Source organism: Panulirus ornatus, chromosome 8 (assembly GCF_036320965.1).
Source record: "Panulirus ornatus isolate Po-2019 chromosome 8, ASM3632096v1, whole genome shotgun sequence".
Classification (NCBI taxonomy): domain Eukaryota; kingdom Metazoa; phylum Arthropoda; class Malacostraca; order Decapoda; family Palinuridae; genus Panulirus; species Panulirus ornatus.
The window spans coordinates 2,690,035-2,701,993 of NC_092231.1; the positions used below are offsets into that span (position 1 = coordinate 2,690,035).

General features: G+C 40.6%; 1 protein-coding gene across 1 annotated transcript in view; it reads right to left on the reverse strand.

Moving 5' to 3' along the window:
* LOC139749731 (vasopressin V2 receptor-like) overlaps positions 1-8,088 on the reverse strand; it is a 97,385-nt gene extending 89,297 nt beyond the window's left edge. The window contains exons 1-2 of the transcript XR_011713025.1: positions 7,854-8,088; positions 1,247-1,274 (exon numbers count right to left, since the gene is read on the reverse strand). The gene's annotated coding sequence lies outside the window, so the exon portion shown is untranslated. The remainder of the gene's footprint in view (positions 1-1,246; positions 1,275-7,853) is intronic.
* Positions 8,089-11,959: the final 3,871 nt, after the last annotated feature.

Here is an 11,959-nt window from a genome sequence, read left to right on the forward strand (position 1 = left end):
CTATGTTAAAACGTTAATGCAGACAACGTAAAATCCCAGCTGTCGCAAATCACGGTCTCATTCACGGCGAAGGCTCGGCGTCCATGTAAACGGTCCAGTGTGAGACTCTCGTCCAGTCAACGGTCTAGGGAGTAGTCAGATCCCGCGTGGTTCAGCTTACTCTGTAGGCAGCAGTATTATCTAAACCAATCAAGCGTGGAGGAATATGAACACAATATAGCGCAAATGAACGGCGCTCTCAGATCCACGTAATGCCCTCCAATAGCAAGGATTCGAACCTCGTACCATTTGTGATAGCTGGGTACACAGAACACTCGTCTATGCTACCCTTAATAGCGAAATGGATTATCAGATTACTTTTAATCGAATACCATTCGTCTCGTCTCCATACTCAACCCTTTGAGCACAATCCAAATCAGTTTCGTTAAATTGTCAAACTTGCTGCCGTAATCACGCAAGAAATTCCTGCAACCCACAACTGGAATATACCTTACCACTGGGACAACCCGACACTTCCTAACATCTTTATCGTAGACTTCCTCCAGGCAGCAAGTGCACCACAAATTCATTAATCCTCTTTGGGTGAAGGTTAACATTTGCATTCTGGCTTGGCGCAAGACACCTGACACTTTCCCCGATTCATATGAACACTTTCCCAACTCCGACATATAATAAAGTCCGTCGTAAACCAACAACATCTACCATAACCTTGCCATCATATCCACGCACGTCATGAAAACACCTGGAATAATTACAATAGTCGGATCCTGTAATATGACAGCCCTCAGAGATAACCCAGTACAATCTACTGCAGTGCACAGTGTAATGCATCACCGTTAAACATTTGGACATCAGTAACGGGTAGTCACGATGCAAGCTACGTTCCAACAGAAGAAGACTTCAAATCGTCCGTTCACAGATCGAGACAACGTCAGACTATCCTCCAACCCAAAAGCATACATTAGCTATGGATGCGTTCCACCCGCGCTAGGAGAACGATGGCATCTCGTCCTACCTTCCCTCACCACGATACGCGAATCCAACGGTGGCAGTCGCTTCTCGCGTCTTACAGCCGATGCTTTCCGCTTATCACACTCTGCCGTATACACATGCTGGGGTCTTTTCCACGCTACCCGATCCCACTAGATCTAATCGTATTATCCCAATATAAATGCAACAATGACAGGGTGGTACTTACCCGAGGGCTCCGGATATCCTGATGAATTACGGTGATTGGATTACTTACCTTCGCCTGCAGTCATGCACGCCCGCACCTGAGGGAAAAACACCAGGTCGTTACTTCATCTCATCACAATTTGTCATGATATATAGAATGAATTAGTAATTCACACACCCCTACACTGGGTGCACGCAGTGTACTGTGTTGCTAATGACAGCAATGGTCAATTCTCTAAGTTCCCGTTAGAAAAACCATGATTAAACCACAGAAATATTCCAACAAAATCAAAACTTGCAGAGTTGTCATCTGCCACTCCATGACCCCCATGACTGATCCAAGCACTTTAGGGCATTTTTCATACGAAGCGTATACTCTACACTACAACTACCATTCAACTTATAAATCAAATATACAACAATTTATTCCGGAGACTATTGGCTCTTACCATAGACGAAATAATCATACGACGAATTCTTTATATCTTTCTGTACACACTAGCGAAGGGATGGTCAAGCTTGGCTTCCTCAACCTAGCCTGACCGAGACAGGTTTACACGTCGATATTTGCACTAATTGGGTCGACGCGACGGCTCGTCCCGGGGCTATTTCCTATTAGGGGCCCCGTCACTCCAACTGTACCCTATCCCACCCCCTCCACTTCATCCCAAATACGTCCTTACACATATCCCTGTAGTCTGAATAACTCCTAATTTCTCCTATATACCAAAGCTTCAACGGTCACACATAACGGATCATGACAAGCCTCTCGAATTCTTGGACTTCAAGAAATTATGCCAAGGAAGTATTTCAAATTTTAGAAATATCAAAATAATATAAAGAAACAAAGATAATGTAAAGACTGTGGATGTGTGAGAAATTAAAAGTTTAAAGGTAACGTGTGATGAAAAGAGGGTTGATCGAATGAAAAACGATAGAGTAAAAGTGAAGTGGCAAGATAGTAGTATCAAATGCTGAAGGAGACGAAACGGTAAGACATATGGAAAGTATGCCTATACACGGTATATCATAACTGGAGGGAATAAGGTCAAGGGGGAAACAGCAGGAGGACGGATGGGTAGAAATGTGCTTAGAGGGTTCCTTCATGGCCTGAACATTGCAGGAGGGTGCGAGTACATGTATAACGTGCGTATACAAGCGGATGGGTCCTGATGTTTTCTGGCACTACCTAGCTGATATGGGAAACTGGGATCAAGTACAACATACAAAATATTTTCAAGTCAAAATCAGCAGTTAAAATTTTTGGAAGAAAACTAGTTACACTAATACAGGACATAACATTTGTGTCCACTGATTAAAGGCCTTTATATATATATAACAGTATTATACACCTGTGGTAACTATTACAGCCAGGTGTCCCACTACTGCTACACCAACTTCCCTTACAGTTGTGCCACCTTCTATCCTACCAGTCTTGTCTGCAGTTTCCCCGCCAGTGCCCTCTGTGCCTTCCCGGTCATCTTGTTTGGCCCCTCCTGATTACCAAAGTCACCAGGATGAATTTCAAATCCTCACCAAAGTCCGGTTAACGATAAGGAAATGTTGCCTCAGTCTGCAACCATCTGAAACTAATCTATTCTAGCACGATTTAATCATACAATTCACATGTCCAAAACTCGTTCACCTACGAAATATGTATCAGCTTAACTTTAATCCTTAATAAGCGATGCATGTAACAAAACCTATATCAATACAGTTTTATTACTATTCATGAAAATTCAACTTTAGCTTAAAATTAGAAAATCTTTCAATCTATCTCGGACGCCTGTTACAAATGTATCTCCCTCATGTGGGTGGACACAGCAATAGTGTCTCCATAATTAGCTAACTACTGCCGCTTCTTAGCCTTTAGTGCATACCCTCAACAGGCCAGTGGCAGAGGGCAACTAGACCAGTTTTTGCAGGCTCCTACCCAATGTTCCTACTAACTACTACCTAATGCTATTTAGCTTCTGCTTAATGCTCCTGCATAAATATTCCTATCTATTACTACTACCTAATGCTACCATTTTGCCAAAATGAATGGCTAGCGCTTGGTGTATACTGCAGGGATATCTATAATTATGAAGAATGAGCAGTGAAAGATTGTGAAGTTTAATATATATGCACAAAAAATAACACCTAGCTATAATTAATTAACAATAAGCCTGTGACCCTTAAATAGTGCCATACAATGTTGCCCTTGTACCATTACTCAAGCTACATCAGCATTTACAAAAACCACCAAATCAAACTTTTTTCTAATTGTATTACTGTAATCAAACTGTACATTATGAACTTAGAGGGGATAATTTGCATATATCTAACTTGTAAAACACCGTTATGTTCTGCTCCAAAAAGTGCAATGCAATGGATATAAACTCAATTGCCCAAATCTTTATAAGACAAAATTACCAAGAGCTCATCGACTACCCTAACTTTTCCCGCCTACAAGTTAACTAGTCAAAATATTGTAAAGATTAAGATCAAACTTTATGGAGACAGTCTTTTCAAATCCTACAGTTTTGGTTTTCCTTAATCTTCCAAAAATCTTAACTTTGGAACTCAAAGAGAATAATGTAACCTTAATGTGTTGCATCTAAGTTTACCCTCAACTTCCACTTGGGAGGGGAAAAAATACCCAATCCCTAACAAAAAAGTAAAAAAATTGCAATTTGCACATGACAATGTTATTAAATACATTCTAACCAAACAGCCAAAACAATACTGCTTTTATGAAGAAAATGACTGAGCAAACACTGAACACTAAATGGGGGAAAAACATCACCCTTCATGAATCACTGTACTGAACTGCAGAAACTTCATAGATACCTAATATGCCTAAATACCATCAATACAGTACTAAACTTTCAACGTTACTTTAATCAAAGATAAACTAGTCAGAAGGTGCACTATACACAGAATTTTACAAACTGTGCTTATGGGAAAGAAATTTTACACCCTTAATCTTACATGTTTAAAATACATTAAAGTTTCCTAACACTACTGATAGTATGTCGAGAATCCACAAACATGGGGAAATGCAATATTCTGATTATTTACAGCAGCTAGCAATACAGGCCACATAGTACATTTTGCATACTAGAAGCAAATGCAAAGGGTGGATAAACCTGCAATGACACCTGCACATATATGGCAACCCAAACAAGGATAGTCTAGAAGTTAACATGCATCAACATACCTTGTGTTAGCAATTCAGCAAGTGCCAAACAAGACATTTAAAGCTCTCACTTAAAAAATACCCTATGTCCTTTTTACAGAGAAATAAAACTATGATCACATTTCAGCTTCCCTTACAAAATTGCACCTGTATCTACTTTTACACTTCAGTATTAGCTTATTCAGGCATCCTTGAACTTTCTTTCATGGCCAAATTCCACAAACTTCCTCAATTATACTGGGAGACAAAACTTGTGATGCAAGGATAACAGATTTTGAGCAATCAAGGCTTGAACATGCAGGATAATGAAAGACGTACACGGGACAGAGTGAACTGGAATGATGTGGTATACTGGGGTCGGTGTACTGTAAATGGACTGAAAGAGCATAGGAAGTGAAGTGTTGGGTAAACCATGAAAAAGTCTGCAGGGCCTGTTGTGGTTTCAGAGCATTACACACAATATGGAGTGGATGTCAACAGATGAGGCCTTTCTTCGTCTGTTGCAGATGCTACCTCACTAACACAGGTAATGAGAATAGATAAAAATTCAATGTAATGTTTCAGCAAAATGCATGAAAAAGCAAGAGTAAGGACCAAGTATAAAGTCTGGCAAGCTTGCCAGAGTGCTTTTAGTGTATTCTACCTACACCTGAATATTGGTTAACGACAATTCTACATTCTTATAATGTCATTTTGATAGGGGCAAGTATGAAGTCTGTTGGGGATGAGAGAGCTTGGGAAGTGAGTCAGTTGTTGTTCGCTGATGATACAGCGCTGGTGGCTGATTCATGTGAGAAACTGCAGAAGCTGGTGACTGAGTTTGGTAAAGTGTGTGGAAGTTAAGAGTAAATGTGAATAAGAGCAAGGTTATTAGGTACAGTAGGGTTGAGGGTCAAGTCAATTGGGAGGCGAGTTTGAATGGAGAAAAACTGGAGGAAGTGAATGTTTTAGATATCTGGGAGTGGATCTGGCAGCGGATGGAACCATGGAAGCGGATCATAGGGTGGGGGAGGGGGCGAAAATTCTGGGGGCCTTGAAGAATGTGTGGAAGTCGAGAACATTATCTCGGAAAGCAAAAATGGGTATGTTTGAAGGAATAGTGGTTCCAACAATGTTGTATGGTTGCGAGGCGTGGGCTATGGATAGAGATGTGCGCAGGAGGATGGATGTGCTGGAAATGAGATGTTTGAGGACAATGTGTGGTGTGAGGTGGTTTGATCGAGTGAGTAACGTAAGGGTAAGAGAGATGTGTGGAAATAAAAAGAGCGTGGTTGAGAGAGCAGAAGAGGGTGTTTTGAAGTGGTTTGGGCACAGAGAGAATGAGTGAGGAAAGATTGACCAAGAGGATATATATGTCGGAGGTGGAGGGAACGAGGAGAAGAGGGAGACCAAATTGGAGGTGGAAAAATGGAGTGAAAAAGATTTTGTGTGATCGGGGCCTGAACATGCAGGAGGGTGAAAGGAGGGCAAGGAATAGAGAGAATTGGAGCGATGTGGTATACCGGGGTTGACGTGCTGTCAGTGGATTGAATCAAGGCATGTGAAGCGTCTGGGGTAAACCATGGAAAGCTGTGTAGGTATGTATATTTGCGTGTGTGGACGTATGTATATACATGTGTGTGTGTGTGTGTGGGGGGGGGGGGGGCATTTCTTTCGTCTGTTTCCTTGCGCTACCTCGCAAACGCGGGAGCCAGCGACAAAGTATAATAAATAAATATAAATAACAAGACCATATAATCATCAGTCACAGATGCAGCACTGTCAAGGTAAGCAGGTGCTGATAAAGCCTGCACATTTGTTAGAAAACTTCTCCCAGCATCATCTCACTTTTGATGCAGAGTCATTTTCCATAAATTACTCCACAAAATTCAATGACAGCATCACACAGTTCAGGATCATCTGCCTGGTTCTCGTAAAAGCCACTCAATAACCTTCCTGGACTACTTAAGCACATGTGCTCTCACACTGGCATGCCCCGCCAAACGTTCAAAGTATAACCTCGAGCAGAGTCCAGCAGCATCATATACATGTATTCAATAGGTATACACACGACAATTTTTAGTAGACGAACCAGTCATATCTACTGGCCACCATACCAGACTGCAAATACCTGCCATATTTCGATAGCTTGCCGAAAATGTCAGGCTGGAACTATATCTAGTAGGCAAATGAAACCGGTATATCGGCAAGCAGGCATGGGAATCAATTTTTATTCAACTGATATGACTGTCCAGCAAAATTTCAACGCCAAACATTTCCATGATGGCGCGCGTTAGATAGAACGCCCGTATGCTGACCACATGTTATTCCAAGTTTACATTAGAAAAACTTGCAAACTGCTCTAAAAGTAGTGTTAATTCAAAACTAGATCGCCCTTAAGTCTGGGTCCTCTCCCTCCACTCATCGTTAGCCTTACCTTAATAAAACCCATAAATGACCGGTACTTAATAGTCGAACCGTCCAACAAGCAGTCTTGCCGCTGCTCGATCGCCATCTTTCAACATGGCCGCACTTCCGGCTCCCAGCCAAACCGTCGTAGTTTTCAAGATGAAATATTCTCGCGTTCCCCAAATAACTAGGCGATGTTACGTTCCAAACATTTCTACAACGTAAAAATTGCTAACGAGACGGAGTAGCTCTAGGAATAATCTCTCCTGCCTGAATGGATCACACCAAACGCGTGCACAATGACCACCATGGAGTGGAGTGGCTGGTCCACCTACCGTTGTCTGCTTGGCAACTTCCTTGTGATAGTTTCAAATGCCATCCTCGGAGAAGTTGCTCCATACAAACTACTATCGCACGTAAGTCGTCCTTATTAACCCATTCAAACACGTATAACATGTAGAAGTAACCTAACAATTTCGGTTTAAATGACTAACGGAAAATTAGTTCAGAGACCCGCCATATTTGTTTCTAGATACGTATTCTGCTTTCCCGCATTATCAGCTCCAATTATGGAGTCCCACACTAGCTTTTGCTATCACGTTCCTAATTCTAAAATTATAGTTAGGTAATTATGAGGGGTGGAGATGTGCGAGGGTCATACTTACCTAACCCAATGTACATATGATAGTAGCTGTATGTAATTTACTCGGCTAAAACCATAGCATGTGGAACAGCAGTGACAATATGGATTAAAATGTTTTAAATCAAATATGTAACCTAAAATCTCTAATCTCTACACCCAATCCTAATCATCCCAACAATGCTTTAATATTGCCTGCACATACCAACACCGCCTCTGTAAAATTAAAGTCTATGATTCTTAGGTCGGTCATGAAGGAGTGGCCGCCCGCCATTAACGCTGGCTTGACTGAAGATTTTCAGTATTTTATCTACATATTCACTAGTCAATAGTCCCACTTTTTCACTAATTCCTTCCGGCCATGAAGTAATAGTTTGTACTGAAAATGTCTTGGCATCATGAGTTGACCACACAGACGCACTATGGCAGTCTACAAAACACGTGCTAATAAAAAAAAAAAAAAATTACCTTGATTTTCCGGTTGATCCACCCGTCTTTCTTCCTCATCATGCACCACCAGATATCCCTCACGCCAGCGAAGTGGTCTCGACGCTGTGCAACACAAGATGACGACAAAGTCACGCAGCAATGTTTGTTTGTTGGGTTTTACGTCCATCGACCTATGAGGAAGGTACGCAGCAAAGTGACCGCCCGCCTAGACCTGGCTTGCAACGTTGAGCACAATGGCGGTGACACGTCACGAGAACCGCTGCATTACCCCGGATTGAGGCTACGAATGTATATGAGAAATAAATCACTAATAACTGTAAAATCAAATTTTAAGTTGGTCTTACTGAAATTAAAATCATGATTAGATATTGATGTAACATTTTGAATTATCTTTGCTTATTTTAGTGAAATTTGTAAGCTACGAACGTATTATTTTTTATTTGAACGAACACCCTGCAATGACAGAACGTAACAATTACAACATTAACAATTAGCGAACACTCGTCATACTCGTTAGATAATTACAGTATAATTTTTTCTTACAAAATCATATCCAAAGTAAAGACATTATTCAGGACAGTCATCACCAGTTCGCTTACAGTAGTTATTGAAAATAATAATTTTCCAGTTTTGACATAGTAGGTGAAGTATTTTGAACATACATGGTATCAAACAGTAGCATTGTGCTGATAGCCTGTGCTATTTAATGGAAAGCTTCTAGATACGAGAGCATACCGCTCACTCCGTAACACTTATGATCATAAAACAATCGTTCATCGCGTAGCATCTTTGACTTCAGAAAATCAACTGAGCGTCTAAGCAGAACAACAAACGTATATCTTTCATGACAGCAGCGATTATCAGTTCACTTACAATATTAGACGAGGATGATAATTTTCCAGTTTCGACATGATAGGTGAAATAAACATTTAGAATATATGATAAGTCACAAACAGGATCATTGCTCAGAAAACCTAAACCAGATGTCGGCCATGTCACATTCCAACATACAGCAGACGAAAGGTTAGTTTGAGTGTTTCTTTTTATGACTATAATGTAGGAGTTGTGACATCCAAGAAAAACTGCTGAGTGTGTAGCAGAGATGTTTAGTAGGTCACGGGACATGTGACTCTCACTTGAACCGAGAGGACAAATTTGCAAATTATGAACGAATCTAGTAGTTATGGAGGCTCTCGTGTCTCTATTCTGCATGATGTACACGAAAATGGTCTATATATGATACAATTTAGAGACCCAGACATGATGACATGTGAATCAATGCATTTACTTGGGCAAACACTTTATCCTTGGTATGTTAACAACAAACAAAATTTAGAACTTCATTCCTGACTTCTAACGTGTACAGCCAACTATATTTATGACATTACTGAAATGTAAACATTTGTGTGATAAAATCATCGGTTAACCTTTCAGCTCTTTAGACTGGCTTTCATGTATATATATATATATATATATATATATATATATATATATATATATATATATTTTTTTTTTTTTTTTTTTTTTTTTTTTTTTTTTTTATACTTTGTCGCTGTCTCCCGCGTTTGCGAGGTAGCGCAAGGAAACAGACGAAAGAAATGGCCCAAACCCCCCCCCCCCCCCATACACATGTACATACACACGTCCACACACGCAAATATACATACCTACACAGCTTTCCATGGTTTACCCCAGACGCTTCACATGCCTTGATTCAATCCACTGACAGCACGTCAACCCCTGTATACCACATCGCTCCAATTCACTCTATTCCTTGCCCTCCTTTCACCCTCCTGCATGTTCAGGCCCCGATCACACAAAATCTTTTTCACTCCATCTTTCCACCTCCAATTTGGTCTCCCTCTTCTCCTCGTTCCCTCCACCTCCGACACATATATCCTCTTGGTCAATCTTTCCTCACTCATTCTCTCCATGTGCCCAAACCATTTCAAAACACCCTCTTCTGCTCTCTCAACCACGCTCTTTTTATTTCCACACATCTCTCTTACCCTTACGTTACTTACTCGATCAAACCACCTCACACCACACATTGTCCTCAAACATCTCATTTCCAGCACATCCATCCTCCTGCGCACAACTCTATCCATAGCCCACGCCTCGCAACCATACAACATTGTTGGAACCACTATTCCTTCAAACATACCCATTTTTGCTTTCCGAGATAATGTTCTCGACTTCCACACATTTTTCAAGGCTCCCAAAATTTTCGCCCCCTCCCCCACCCTATGATCCACTTCCGCTTCCATGGTTCCATCCGCTGACAGATCCACTCCCAGATATCTAAAACACTTCACTTCCTCCAGTTTTTCTCCATTCAAACTCACCTCCCAATTGACTTGACCCTCAACCCTACTGTACCTAATAACCTTGCTCTTATTCACATTTACTCTTAACTTTCTTCTTCCACACACTTTACCAAACTCCGTCACCAGCTTCTGCAGTTTCTCACATGAATCAGCCACCAGCGCTGTATCATCAGCGAACAACAACTGACTCACTTCCCAAGCTCTCTCATCCCCAACAGACTTCATACTTGCCCCTCTTTCCAGGACTCTTGCATTTACCTCCCTAACAACCCCATCCATAAACAAATTAAACAACCATGGAGACATCACACACCCCTGCCGCAAACCTACATTCACTGAGAACCAATCACTTTCCTCTCTTCCTACACGTACACATGCCTTACATCCTCGATAAAAACTTTTCACTGCTTCTAACAACTTGCCTCCCACACCATATATTCTTAATACCTTCCACAGAGCATCTCTATCAACTCTATCATATGCCTTCTCCAGATCCATAAATGCTACATACAAATCCATTTGCTTTTCTAAGTATTTCTCACATACATTCTTCAAGGCAAACACCTGATCCACACATCCTCTACCACTTCTGAAACCGCACTGCTCTTCCCCAATCTGATGCTCTGTACATGCCTTCACCCTCTCAATCAATACCCTCCCATATAATTTACCAGGAATACTCAACAAACTTATACCTCTGTAATTTGAGCACTCACTCTTATCCCCTTTGCCTTTGTACAATGGCACTATGCACGCATTCCGCCAATCCTCAGGCACCTCACCATGAGTCATACATACATTAAATAACCTTACCAACCAGTCAACAATACAGTCACCCCCTTTTTTAATAAATTCCACTGCAATACCATCCAAACCTGCTGCCTTGCCGGCTTTCATCTTCCGCAAAGCTTTTACTACCTCTTCTCTGTTTACCAAATCATTTTCCCTAAACCAAAAATCGTCACGTTTTCACTGGTTTCAGCGAGTTAAAGTGACTAGGCGGTGAAGTATTCATTTCCTGTTATTTTCGTAGTTACATGAAGTAACAGAATGAGACCATGAATGTTTCACAATATATTGAGACCGTATGGATATATCAGTAAACTAAATACATTCGTTTTGATCAATGATCTCAGTTAAGTTTAGGGGTAAAATTGAGTAGGCATACCTAGTCTTATTTCTTAACCAAAACTGGCCATTTTAAGTTCCTGCCGGAAAAAAATTTAGTGTATAAGTTTCATTGAGTTAGAGTCCCTTAACGTAATATACCTTCAGATTGTTAGATCTAGCCTAAAGTAGGAATGGAAAGATGTGGGAATTAGATACTAAAATATTCTCACTAGGCTTCGCTGCTTGGACTCCTAACTCATCCACAAACCAAGGCCCTAACTTAGCCAACTTTCGCACACCTGATTCGTAATTCCTGGTATGATTTACATTTGTTTAGCCAGCTTTTTAACAAAACACCGACAGTTAACAAAAATATTACTTTAGTTTCGCTATTCACTTTGAGTTCTTTGTTGTGCTTTAGAAGAAGGGATTCACATAAATTTTCAAATATCCTCTCTCTCTCTCTCTCTCTCTCTCTCTCTCTCTCTCTATATATATATATATATATATATATATATATATATATATATATATATATATATATATTCATGGTTTAAAAACTCAAAATATTTTTTTCTCATACAGTCAATATTGTAAGAGACTTCCTCCTGGGATCTTTTTGCTCCCCTTTATAACTCCAAGACGAGATTTCCACTCAAACGTGTAATTATAAGTCAATAAGCCCTC